Source organism: Manacus candei, unplaced genomic scaffold, assembly GCF_025592945.1.
Source record: "Manacus candei isolate 608988 ecotype Guabito, Panama unplaced genomic scaffold, ASM2559294v1 h1tg000045l, whole genome shotgun sequence".
NCBI lineage: Eukaryota > Metazoa > Chordata > Aves > Passeriformes > Pipridae > Manacus > Manacus candei.
In genome coordinates, this window is record NW_026138093.1 from 2,712,052 (window position 1) to 2,724,602 (window position 12,551).

Consider the following 12,551-nt stretch of genomic DNA (forward strand, 5'->3'; position numbering starts at 1 on the left):
GGCCCGGGGGCAGGAGCGCCCCGGCGGTGCCATGGCGGGGTTCCCCTCAGGTGTGGGCAGCCGCAGCCCGGCTGTTCGGGGCGGCCCCGGCGGTGCCAGGGCGGGGTTCCCCTCAGGGCGGCCCCGGCGGTGCCAGGGCGGGGTTCCCCTCAGGGCGGCCCCGGCGGTGTCACGGCGGGGTTCCCCTCAGGGCGGCCCCGGCGGTGCCAGGGCGGGGTTCCCCTCAGGGCGGCCCCCGCTGCCCACGCACGGCGGTGTTGCCGGGGCAGCCTCTTCCCCAGGCACATCTGTGGGCTGTGACCCAGCGGCGACCGCTTCCCGCTCTAAGAGCTGTAAGGGGGATATTTTTGAATTAGATGATCAATGGAGCATAGAGGCGTGAGAACGAAGTCATATTAGGATGTGAAACCAGCTAGAGTATGGTACAATGTAACTTATGGCAGAAGCTAATTGTAAGGTCCATTGTGCTTTTTAGCAAGTCAGCTTGATATTCCCTATTATCAGAGCTGAGTTCTTCCTTGGTTTTGCTACATATTGCAAGATAGATACATCTACCCTTGAAACACTATGGTAGAGGTCATACATAGGGGTGAGAAAGATGATGATGGGAGGAAGATTATGTGGGCAGGGGTCGCTCGCCCCTTGCCCCACAAGTAGGGCATGCGCAGACTGTTGCCATGAGGTAATGATCAGGCGGTGTTTGGCTGCCACTCAGGCATCACCTTATACTGGGTACTGGCCCTACGTAGTGTAATGTGGAACTGATAAAATGGGGTGTCAGGACTGCTGGGGTGAGCGATCCTCATCCTGCCATGGAGACTGTGTTGTTCCACGGGGACACCCGCTAAGCACGGGCACCGACCAGCTGCTGCAGATCCTGGCAGCCCTGGCCTGTCTGTGTGGGTAAGCACAGTTTTTGATAGGAAGCAACTGAGAGAACAAACTTTTTAATATCCTTTTTGTGTTCCTTTAATTCCCCTTTTATGTTTATACTATTTTTTCCCTTAATTTCCCCTTTTACTAACCAATATCGTGTTATCCATAATATTGTGTTAAGATCCTTTTTTGGTATCCCTTTTCACTAGTTAATACTGTATTAAATGCTGTTTGTAGTATTTGTTTTAATTCCACCCAATAAGGTAGTTATTTTGTATCCTTTTTAGTTTTTAATTCCTCTTGCTAAGTTTATTACTATTATTATTATTCTCACTGTAATAAAAGATATTTTGTGCGTTTGAATATTTCTGGCACTTGTCTTTATTCCGGACATGTATCCAAACAAACTTACACACACACAGTTTCTACTGAGAAGCTTCTGTCCTGTCAGGGCAGTCAAACTGAACAAACGTGTTTTCTTGCTGCTGAACTTTACAAATGAAAAAAAACAAGTTACTGTTCTATGCCCAAGGTTCTGGATCCTGCCCCATGTATAACTTTAGCAGCTCTCCAGATGGAAGGGGATACCACAGCATTGGTGTTACTAGGAGTGACTTTGTGCATCCCCAGACATGGAGCTGTAGCTCACTAGACAGTGAGCAGCTTACCTGTTTTTCCCCATGCCCAGTTTCCTAAAACTGAGGAAAGAAAAGCAAGTATTTGTTTAGACAGCACCACAAACCAGAGGCTGGATGGATAAAAAAGTAATTTAATAAGCCTCACTCTCAGGAGATGCTTAATAGACAGAAACACTCCTGTAGAGGAGCAGCTAATTCACAGAAGCATCAAAGAACTTCAATCAGACATTCACTCCACAGGGACAAGGCAAGGTTTGCCTTCTCTTCATCTGAGGTGAGGTTAAGCTCTTTAACATGAACAGTGCTGCTCCTCCAAATCTGCTTCAGTGCTTCCAAGTATGACAAAGGAAAGCGCAGCCCGTGAGTCTGCTGGGGAAGAAGAAACAGAAAACAAATCCTTCAGCTGAGAGCAGTGTCCTTATTGCACAGCAGTGTGTGAGGCTGTGGGGAGGGAGCAGCAGGAATGTGCTCCCTTCCCACATGGCACTGGTGTCACTGAGAGCATTCTCCAGAAGACTCGGTTTTATCCAGGCCTGTTTTATCTTCGTAGGGAAAATGCTGAACTCTATTCCGTGTTCCAGCACGCTTTTGGAGGTGGGGATGTTTACAGCACGTGGCTTTCTCCTGTGGTTTACACACGGAAGAATTAAATAGCCTTAAACTTACACTCTTGCCTAGCCCTACCCATTATTTCTGGAAGCTCACAGAAGTTTATTTCTAGCTGCCACACGCAGTCTTTGGATATAGTTTGACACAAGCACAGAGGAGCTCCATTCCCAGGCCTGGAGTCTTCAAGGGCAAGAAGGAATATTCTGGGATCTGCACATGTTGTTCAGGTGCCAGTGTACAACCTCAGCTCTGGAGGACCAGTGAGATTTACTTCCAAAGAAAAATAAGTGCCAGGCAAAAAGCCTTGCTGTAATTACCGAGACAAGGACAGACTGTGCCCTGTTTTGCCATTCGAGTGTTTCGGATCACAGAGCTATGACACAGCATCTCACTGCCAAAAAAGCAGAAATAAAGGTTCCAAAGCTCAAAGCCATGCTTAGGAAGGATTTATGACCCAGCAAAAGCACACTGTACCTGCGAGCAGGAACAGAGACAACCTGAAAAGTACATTTCAGAACAAGGTAGGTCTTTACTCACAGTGCTGACCCACCCTACCCTAAAATGAACACCCCTGCAGTGTGTTCCATTGGATACAGAATCTAACATGGGTTTAGCATGGCAGTGATCCCTAGGGAATATCTGCTGGCCTATCCAGTAGCCTCAGTAGAGGATGTGCTAAGGACACACCAGTAAGAGCTGGTTTTAGTTGCTCCAGTAGCTTTGCTCACTGGGCCATAAGGCATGCACCAGAAATCCTGTTAACATCTCGAGTGTTTAATTAAGCATGAGATCACATTGCTCAGTTCCACTGTTAAACTGCCTCTGTGGTGCAGCCTCAGCTCCTCTGGGCACTGCAGGGCTGGGCAGAAAGGCTCTGGGTGCTGAGGATCACGGCAGAACCCAGGCCCTGATGCCATTCTGGGCAAGCTCATCTCATGCAGCAAAACCCACCATGGAAAGATAAGTTTTGGGGTGTCTGCAGGAACAAACCTGGGCCGTGCCATCCTCACTGCCAGTGTCATCTGTCCCCATCATGGGAGTGTCTCTCCTGTTCCTTAAGGAATGATACACATAAACCATCTCCCTGCAAATTTCATCCTAAAAGAGAGCAGGGAGGAAACAGTCCCATGTGATCCACAGCCTCAGACTCATCTCACTGCACTTGCCAATGCTCCTGAATTCTGGAGTCACTCTTACAACAAAGCATGCAAGTCACCCTCCCAAATGAATTGTCCAACAGCCACCTCCGACAGCAATAAGGGACTCTCCAAAACACCTCTGAAAATTTATTTACAATCATCTTCTGCCTTAAAACTGCCCCTGCTAGAGTCCCAGGAGTGATGCTGTACAGAAAACAGGCCATTTAAGGGAAAGTATTAATGAACAGGTGTGCATCAACACATTTCCAGTCTGATACTGATCTGTTTCTTAAAAATCACATGCCCATCATCAGTCCTTGGTCAGAGCTGTGCAAAGCAATTCAGAGCTCTCTGGGCAGGTTGCCCATGGGATTTGTGGACACAAGTCTTCCATGTGTCCTGTCATCCTGGGTTGATCTGTGTGACATCAGAAGGCAAGGTGGCCCAAAAATTGGGGGGAAAAAGTCTCCAAAACCTACACAGTCTCAATATGGACACAAGCAAGATGGAGGAAAAAATCAGAAAGTTATGGTGTGTTTTTCTTGGGAAACATTCAATTCCTCCAAACAAACCCCAAACTGTACAAGATAATCTTTGCTGTGTGTCCTGCCCCCCCCTTTTTTTTTTAAAGTGAGATAAAAAGCACTTCTACAATTTCATACTAAAAAACCTTCATGGATAAGAAGCAGTATAAACACAGCATAATGCAAGATGCATGGATCAATGTTGTGGAACAACTTAGTAGTGCCCCTGGCACCTGCTTGGATACAGAGATAACCCAGAAGTGAAGACTAAATGCAGCCACAGCAGCAGCTGCAACCAGCAGAATTCCCTCTCTTGAGAAAACCTATTTTTAAAAATTATTCCTGTTCTTAAATAAAAAGAAGAGAGAAAAATCCTATTATCAAGACCTGTAGAGGCCATTTAGCTGCTGTAATGATCAACCCCATCAAACCTGAGACAAAAGCCATGTACCTCCCATACAGAATCATAGGCTGAATTTAGTTTTGAAGCCCCCCCTCCAGAAGGTTGGAATGTGCCAGATCACTCAACAAACAACCCCACAGTATCCTAACAAACCCTAATGGGATGCAGGATCCAGCTCAGTGTAACTGCATGACCCTCATAGACCTTTTGCACAGGAGAGCAACAACTCACATGCCTCACATGCACTCCCCAGCCCACCCCAAATGTACAGGGGTGGCTTCACTGTACCCACAGCATTCTCTTGATCTGGTTCCACGGAGATGAGTGTGATCTCTGAACTGCAGTCTGATTTTGCTGTCTATTGTTGGCAATTTCCCACCTGAGAAAAATAAATCCTCCTTAGAAAGGAAGAAAACCAGACAAACGGTTAAACTGAGCCCCCCTGTGCTCTCCCCACTCTCTCAAGGCTGGACTGTTTGTTAAGCTATGTTTCAACACCCACATGTCCTCAAACTTGTTGTGGAGGGGGCAAGGAGAAAGAGATTTTTTAATTCTCTCCCCTTTCCTGTCTGCAAATAACTATAATAAATAGCAAGCTAGAGCCCAGGGAAAACTGCTACCAGTTAAATGCTCTCAGGATACAGTTTATCACAGCTGCCAGTTCCAGTCTCGGATAATCTTTATTCCACTCCAAGGGAGTGTCATCTCTCCCACTAGACACGGGGAGCAAACACACACGTGGGGCCTCACGGCACATGAAGCTGATGCTGGACTGTGATCTGGCAGAGTTCAGGCACACGGTGTGACTCTTGGGGTCGGTGCTGTGCCGGGCAAAGGCTCGGATTCGACGCTCATCGTGGGTCCCTTCCACCTCAGCCTGTTCTGTGACGGTGCGATGAGTTCCCTCTCTTTCAACACTTTTGTTCTTTTTAGGGCTCCTCGCTGCCCGGGGCCCGGAGCCCGCCTCCCGCGCGCCTGCTTCCCTGCCCGTTTTGGCGGCCGCAGCCGGGCGCTGAGTGCCCGCTCCCCGGGCGGGCCCGGCCGCTGCTCCAGGAGTGGGGGGGCAGCGGCGGCGCCTCGAGGATTCCCGGGATTCCCTGGCCGGTTTCCAGGCAACGCTCCCCGCGCGCTCCTCGCTCCAGGGCCGAACGTGCGCAGCCAATGGGAGGCGGCGGAGTGGGCGGGGCGAGGCGGGGCTTGGGCGGGGCGGGGGCGGGGCCGAGAGGGGCGGTTGGTGGGGTTTGGGTGGGAGCGGGCGGGGCGGGGCCGGGAGCGGGAGCGCTGCCGCTGAGCGGCCCCCGGGCAGAGACCCCGGGCAGCGGCCCCCGGGCAGAGACCCCGGGCAGCGGCCCCGAGACCCCCGGCGAGTGGTCCCCGGGCGAGAGACCCCCGGCGAGTGGTCCCCGGTGCGCGGCCCCGGGGGAGGGACCCCCCGTGCGCGGCCCCCGGTGAGCGACCCCCGGTGAGCGACCCCCAGTAAGTGACACCCGGTGAGCGACTCGCGGGGAAGAAGCCCCGGTAAGTGACCCCTGCGGAGGGACCCCCGGTGAATGACCTGCGGTGAACAACCCCTGGCAAGTGACCCCCGGGGAGGGAACCCCGGGGAGGGACCCCCGGTGAATGACCCGCGGTGAACAACCCCTGGCAAGTGACCCCGGGGAGGGAGCCCCGGTAAGTCACCCCCGAGGAGGGACCCCCGGGCAGTGAGCCCCGGGGACAGTCCCCCGGTGCGCGGCCCCCGGGGGTGTCGGGCCGGGGCTGGGCGCGTTCCTTCCCCGTGCGGAGCCGAGCGGGGCCGTGGCGGGAGCGGGGCCGGAGCGGAGCCGGCCGGGGGGGCAGAGGGGAGCCCTGAGCCGCCTTCTGCCGAGGGGGCTGCTGGAAAGGAGCCTGCGCTGGGAGGAGCGGGGGACGTGGCCCGAGGCTGAGGCAGGGGAGCTTCAGGTCAGCTCCTGGACAAAGGTTTCTCGCTGTGTTTTTCGGGGGGGCTCGGGCACTGCAATGGGTTGCCCAGGCGGAGCCAGCACCCCGGCAGGTGTTTCAGAGGTGCCGGCATCTGGCCATGGCTGACATGCTTTAGTGGTTTGGGGGTTGCTGGGGCAGTGCTGGGCTGACAGTTGGACTTGATGGAATCATGGAACAACGTGCTGAGTTGGGAGGGTCCCACCGGCACCGTGGAGTCCAGCTCCTGAGTTTTAGGCACCACTAAAGGAACTGAATCTGGATCGAGCTGTTTGGCTCCAAAAACTCTTCTGCCCCTAGTCTACGCTGCCAAGTGAAACAAAACAGACCGTGCAAAATAGAGGCCTGTGTTCCCCCCAAAGGGAAGGCAGGCAGTTACAAACCGGGAGAATAAAGCAAAGCTCACAGCTTACATTCATGGTCCCCACAGTTGTATGACACATCAAACCAGTCCGCTGTTACCCATGTAGAACTGTCATCAGGACCCCCAAACTTTCTTGTGTGTATTTGTATAGATATGTATATATACACATACCTATGTATAGATCCGTATTTGTGTGTATCTCTGTAAGATTCTGTATCTTTGGATGTGATATTGGCATGCTGTTGTTGTGTGGCAACAAGTGGACTTAAAAGGTTACAAGACTTTAGGAGATCGCCTTTCTGCTTGTGGGTTCTGTTTTTTAAAGAAGGTAACAAGAAAAGAACTCTTTAGCCAAATATCAGTTAAGTGCTCCTCGCTGCCCGGGCCCGGAGCCCGCCTCCCGCGCGCCTGCTTCCCTGCCCGTTTTGGCGGCCGCAGCCGGGCGCTGAGTGCCCGCTCCCCGGGCGGGCCCGGCCGCTGCTCCAGGAGTGGGGGGGCAGCGCCGGCGCCTCGAGGATTCCCGGGATTCCCTGGCCGGTTTCCAGGCAACGCTCCCCGCGCGCTCCTCGCTCCAGGGCCGAACGTGCGCAGCCAATGGGAGGCGGCGGAGTGGGCGGGGCGAGGCGGGGCTTGGGCGGGGCGGGGGCGGGGCCGAGAGGGGCGGTTGGTGGGGTTTGGGTGGGAGCGGGCGGGGCGGGGCCGGGAGCGGGAGCGCTGCCGCTGAGCGGCCCCCGGGCAGAGACCCCGGGCAGCGGCCCCGAGACCCCCGGCGAGTGGTCCCCGGTGCGCGGCCCCGGGGGAGGGACCCCCCGTGTGCGGCCCCCGGCGAGTTACCGCTGGTGAGCGACCCCCGGGGAGCGACGCCCAGTAAGTGACACCCGGTGAGCGACTCACGGGGAAGAAGCCCCGGTAAGTGACCCCTGCGGAGGGACCCCCGGTGAATGACCCGCGGTGAACAACCCCTGTCAAGTGACCCCCGGGCTGTGAGTCCCGGGGACAGTCCCCCAGTGAGCGGCCCCCGGGGGTGTCGGGCCGGGGCTGGGCGCGTTCCCTCCCCGTGCAGAGCCGAGCGGGGCCGTGGCGGGAGCGGGGCCGGAGCGGAGCCGGCCGGGGGGGCAGAGGGGAGCCCTGAGCCGCCTTCTGCCGAGGGGGCTGCTGGAAAGGAGCCTGCGCTGGGAGGAGCGGGGGACGTGGCCCGAGGCTGAGGCAGGGGAGCTTCAGGTCAGCTCCTGGACAAAGGTTTCTCGCTGTGTTTTTCGGGGGGGGCTCGGGCACTGCAATGGGTTGCCCAGGCGGAGCCAGCACCCCGGCAGGTGTTTCAGAGGCGCCTGCATCTGGCCATGGCTGACACGCTTTAGTGGTTTGGGGGTTGCTGGGGCAGTGCTGGGCTGACAGATGGACTTGATGGAATCATGGACCGTGCTGAGTTGGGAGGGTCCCACCGGCACCGTGGAGTCCAGCTCCTGAGTTTTAGGCACCACTAAAGGAACTGAATCTGGATCGAGCTGTTTGGCTCCAAAAACTCTTCTGCCCCTAGTCTGCACTGCCAAGTGAAACAAAATAGAGCGTGCAAAATAGAGGCCTGTGTTCCCCCCAAAGGGAAGGCAGGCAGTTGCAAACCAGGACAGTAAATCAAAGCTCAGAACATACATTCATGGTCCCCACAGTTGTATGACACATCAAACCAGTCCGCTGTTACCCATGTAGAACTGTCATCAGGACCCCCAAACTTTCTTGTGTGTATTTGTATAGATATGTATAGATATGTAGAGGTAGATAGATATGCATACATAGATATGTATAGGTCTATATTTGTGTGTATCTCTGTAAGATTCTGTATCTTTGGATGTGATATTGGCATGCTATTGTTGTGTGGCAATAAGTGCACTTTAAAGGTTGCAACACTTTAGGAGATCACCTTTCTGCTTGTGGGTTCTATTTTTTAAAGAAGGTAACAAGAAAAGAACTCTTTAGCCAAATATCAGTTAAGGGCTCCACGCTGGCCGGGCCCGGAGCCCGCCTCCCGCGCGCCTGCTTCCCTGCCCGTTTTGGCGGCCGCAGCCGGGCGCTGAGTGCCCGCTCCCCGGGCGGGCCCGGCCGCTGCTCCAGGAGTGGGGGGGCAGCGCCGGCGCCTCGAGGATTCCCGGGATTCCCTGGCCGGTTTCCAGGCAACGCTCCCCGCGCGCTCCTCGCTCCAGGGCCGAACGTGCGCAGCCAATGGGAGGCGGCGGAGTGGGCGGGGCGAGGCGGGGCTTGGGCGGGGCGGGGGCGGGGCCGAGAGGGGCGGTTGGTGGGGTTTGGGTGGGAGCGGGCGGGGCGGGGCCGGGAGCGGGAGCGCTGCCGCTGAGCGGCCCCCGGGCAGAGACCCCGGGCAGCGGCCCCCGGGCAGAGACCCCGGGCAGCGGCCCCCGGGCAGAGACCCCGGGCAGCGGCCCCGAGACCCCCGGCGAGTGGTCCCCGGGCGAGAGACCCCCGGCGAGTGGTCCCCGGTGCGCGGCCCCGGGGGAGGGACCCCCCGTGTGCGGCCCCCGGCGAGTGGCCGATGGTGAGCGACCCCCGGGGAGCGACGCCCAGTAAGTGACACCCGGTGAGCGACTCGCGGGGGAGAAGCCGCGGTAAGTGACCCCCGGGGAGGGACCCCCGGTGAGCGGCCCCGAGGGAGAGACCCCTGGCAAGTGACCCCCGGGAAGTGACCCCCGGTGCGCGGCCCCCGGGGGTGTCGGGCCGGGGCTGGGCGCGTTCCTTCCCCGTGCAGAGCCGAGCGGGGCCGTGGCGGGAGCGGGGCCGGAGCGGAGCCGGCCGGGGGGGCAGAGGGGAGCCCTGAGCCGCCTTCTGCCGAGGGGGCTGCTGGAAAGGAGCCTGCGCTGGGAGGAGCGGGGGACGTGGCCCGAGGCTGAGGCAGGGGAGCTTCAGGTCAGCTCCTGGACAAAGGTTTCTCGCTGTGTTTTTCGGGGGGGCTCGGGCACTGCAATGGGTTGCCCAGGCGGAGCCAGCACCCCGGCAGGTGTTTCAGAGGCGCCGGCATCTGGCCATGGCTGACATGCTTTAGTGGTTTGGGGGTTGCTGGGGCAGTGCTGGGCTGACAGTTGGACTTGATGGAATCATGGAACGTGCTGAGCTGGGAGGGTCCCACCAGCACCGTGGGGTCCAGCTCCTGAGTTTTAGGCACCACTAAAGGAACTGAATCTGGATCGAGCTGTTTGGCTCCAAAAACTCTTCTGCCCCTAGTCTACACTGCCAAGTAAAACAAAACAGACCGTGCAAAATAGAGGCCTGTGTTCGCCCCAAAGGGAAGGCAGGCAGTTACAAACCGGGAGAATAAAGCAAAGCTCACAGCTTACATTCATGGTCCCCACAGTTGTATGACACATCAAACCAGTCCTCTGTTCATTACCCATGTAGAACTCTCATCAGGAACCCCAAAATTTCTTGTGTGTATTTGTATAGATATGTATAGATATGTAGAGGTAGATAGATATGCATACATAGATATGTATAGGTCTATATTTGTGTGTATCTCTGTAAGATTCTGTATCTTTGGATGTGATATTGGCATGCTATTGTTGTGTGGCAACAAGTGGACTTAAAAGGTTGCAACACTTTAGGAGATCACCTTTCTGCTTATGGGTCCTATTTTTTAAAGAAGGTAACTAGAAAAGAACTCTTTAGCCAAATATAACTTAAGACATTAATCAGAGCAAATGTATTGACTTTTATTTCCAATTGTACAACAAGTCATTCAACTATTTGCATACTCCAAAGCTGGGTGTGAAACTTCTCTCTCAGAAATAAGAAAAACTGTTTTCCAAGGCTGTTACTGACAGCCATGGCAGAGTTTCCAATAGCAACTCCCCGTACTTGAAATGCAAAGCCTGAAAACTGAAACAAGCGTTAACCTGGAATTCTTGTTGCCAGCACTGATCTGGACAGAAGTTATTAGAGAGTGGAGCAAAGCTAGCACCACAAACAACCTTGGGCTCTGCATTCGTTAGTCATGGCAACAAAGTTTTGCTTTTCAACCCATCTGCTAAGGAAACCTTGCCAGAACTGTGAGCTTAGAACACTACTTTTCTTAAGAAGTTAGGAGGCCTTAATCCAGTGTACACAGATGAGACCCTGAAATAGGAGAGAGTCCAGTTGCTGATGATCAGTGCAGATGAGGAATCAGCTCTGCTAAGTAGGCTTCAAGCTTTGTGATTTTTACAAGTGGACTATTTCAAATCTGTTGTAGAAGAAACAGTCTTTTCTGTTTGATCAACTTTCCACTTTCAGAATACTGGAGTTTATCCCTAAAATTCAGCCTGTAGTTTCAAAAGATAAAAATCCTTCGAGGAAACCTTTCAACCTCAGTAGCCAATTGCAATGTGCCCAGGGAAGTTCAGCAACAGCACCATTCATTAAATGAACTGTTCTGGACCAGCCATCCCAGAGAGATTGAGCTCCAGTGCCAAACCCCATAGAGTGCCAAGTGCCATAAGAGCTGATTTGTGGCTTTGCTGAGATTCTCTCTGGTTTCATTGGGTGTAGCTGGCACATCTGGAGCAAAGGGTGTGGGCAAAAGTACATCCTTAGAAGGGTCCAGTACAAATCATGTCACAAGATTAGCAATTTCTCTAACTGAAGAAGGCAATTAGATACAGGAATGTATTTTTCTACCTCCTCTTTCCACACTGCTGCTGTATTCCTTCATCATGCCCTGTGAGCAGTCCCAGTGCTCTGTGATTGATGCGATAAGGGACTTGCTTAACAGGGAACAAACACCTCAGAGACAAAAGGTGCCACCACAGGAATCTCTTGCTGCCCAAGAAGTGCCAAGGCTGCCCCAACAACTGCACCTAAAGCCAAAGAATCCAGACTTTCTTTCCTGGGGGAAAGGGCTGCTATTTCCCTTTTTTTTCACCCCTATGCTGCAATGGCCAAATTGACTCTCAAAATTGAATCCAAATGAAGATTCCTGCCAGACAAAATGTGCAACCACAGAAAGCTCTTTGCTGCCCAAGAGGTGGACAGTCTTTCCAACGCAGTGCACCTCAAAGCCAAAGGATCCAGACTTTTTTCCAGGGGGGAAAGAGCTGCTGTTCACTTTTTAAAGGCCTGTGCTGCAATGGCCTGTCGCACCTCCTGGAAAACTACTCCAAATGAAGATTCCTGCCAGACAAAAGGCGCCACCACAGAAAACTCTTCCTACCCAAGAAGTGCCCAGGCTGCCCCAAGAACTGCATCTGAAGCCAAAGCTTTCAGACCTTTTTTTCCTGGTGGAAAGAGCTGCTGTTCCCTTTTTTCAGCCCTGCGCTGCAATGACCGGTCCCACCTCCTGAAAAATTTACTCCAAATGAAGATTTCTGCCAAAAAAGGTGCCACCACAGAAAACTCTTCCGGCCAAAGAAGTGCCCAGGCTACCCCAACAACTGCACCTCAAAGCCAAAGGATCCAGCCTTTTTTCCCTTAGGGAAAGAGCTGCTGTTCCCTTTTTTCTGCCCTGCGCTGCAATGGCCGGTCCCACCTCCTGAAAAATCGAATCCAAATGAAGATTCCTGCCAGACAAAAGGTGCCACTACAGAAAGGTCTTGCTGCCCTAGAAGTGCCCAGGCTGCCTCAGAAACTGCAGATGAAGCCAAACCTTTTTTTCCTTAGAGAAAGAGCTGCTGTTCCCTTTTTTCATCCCTGTGCTGCAATGGCCTGTCCCAGCTTTTAAAAATTTGAATCCAAATGAAGATTCCTGCCAGAAACAATGTACCACAACAGAAAGGTCTTGGTGCTCAAGAAGTGCCCAGACTGCCACACCAACTCCAGCTCAAGCCAAAGGTTCCAGACTGTTTTTCCTGATGGAAAGAGCTGCTGTTCCCTTTTTTCAGCCCTGCTCTGCAATGGCCGGTCCCACCTCCTGAAAAATTTACTCCAAATGAAGATTCCTGCCAGACAAAAGGTGCCACCACAGAAAACTCCTGCTGCCCAAGAAGTACCCAGGCTGCACCAAGAACTGCACCTCAAAGCCAAAGGATCCAGCCTTTTTTTCCTGGTGGAAAGAGCTGCTGTTCC

At 54.0% G+C, this 12,551-nt stretch overlaps 1 pseudogene; it reads right to left on the minus strand.

The window, feature by feature from the left end:
• LOC127474809 (uncharacterized) overlaps positions 1-12,551 on the minus strand; it is a 1,721,191-nt pseudogene that overhangs the window by 1,195,278 nt on the left and 513,362 nt on the right.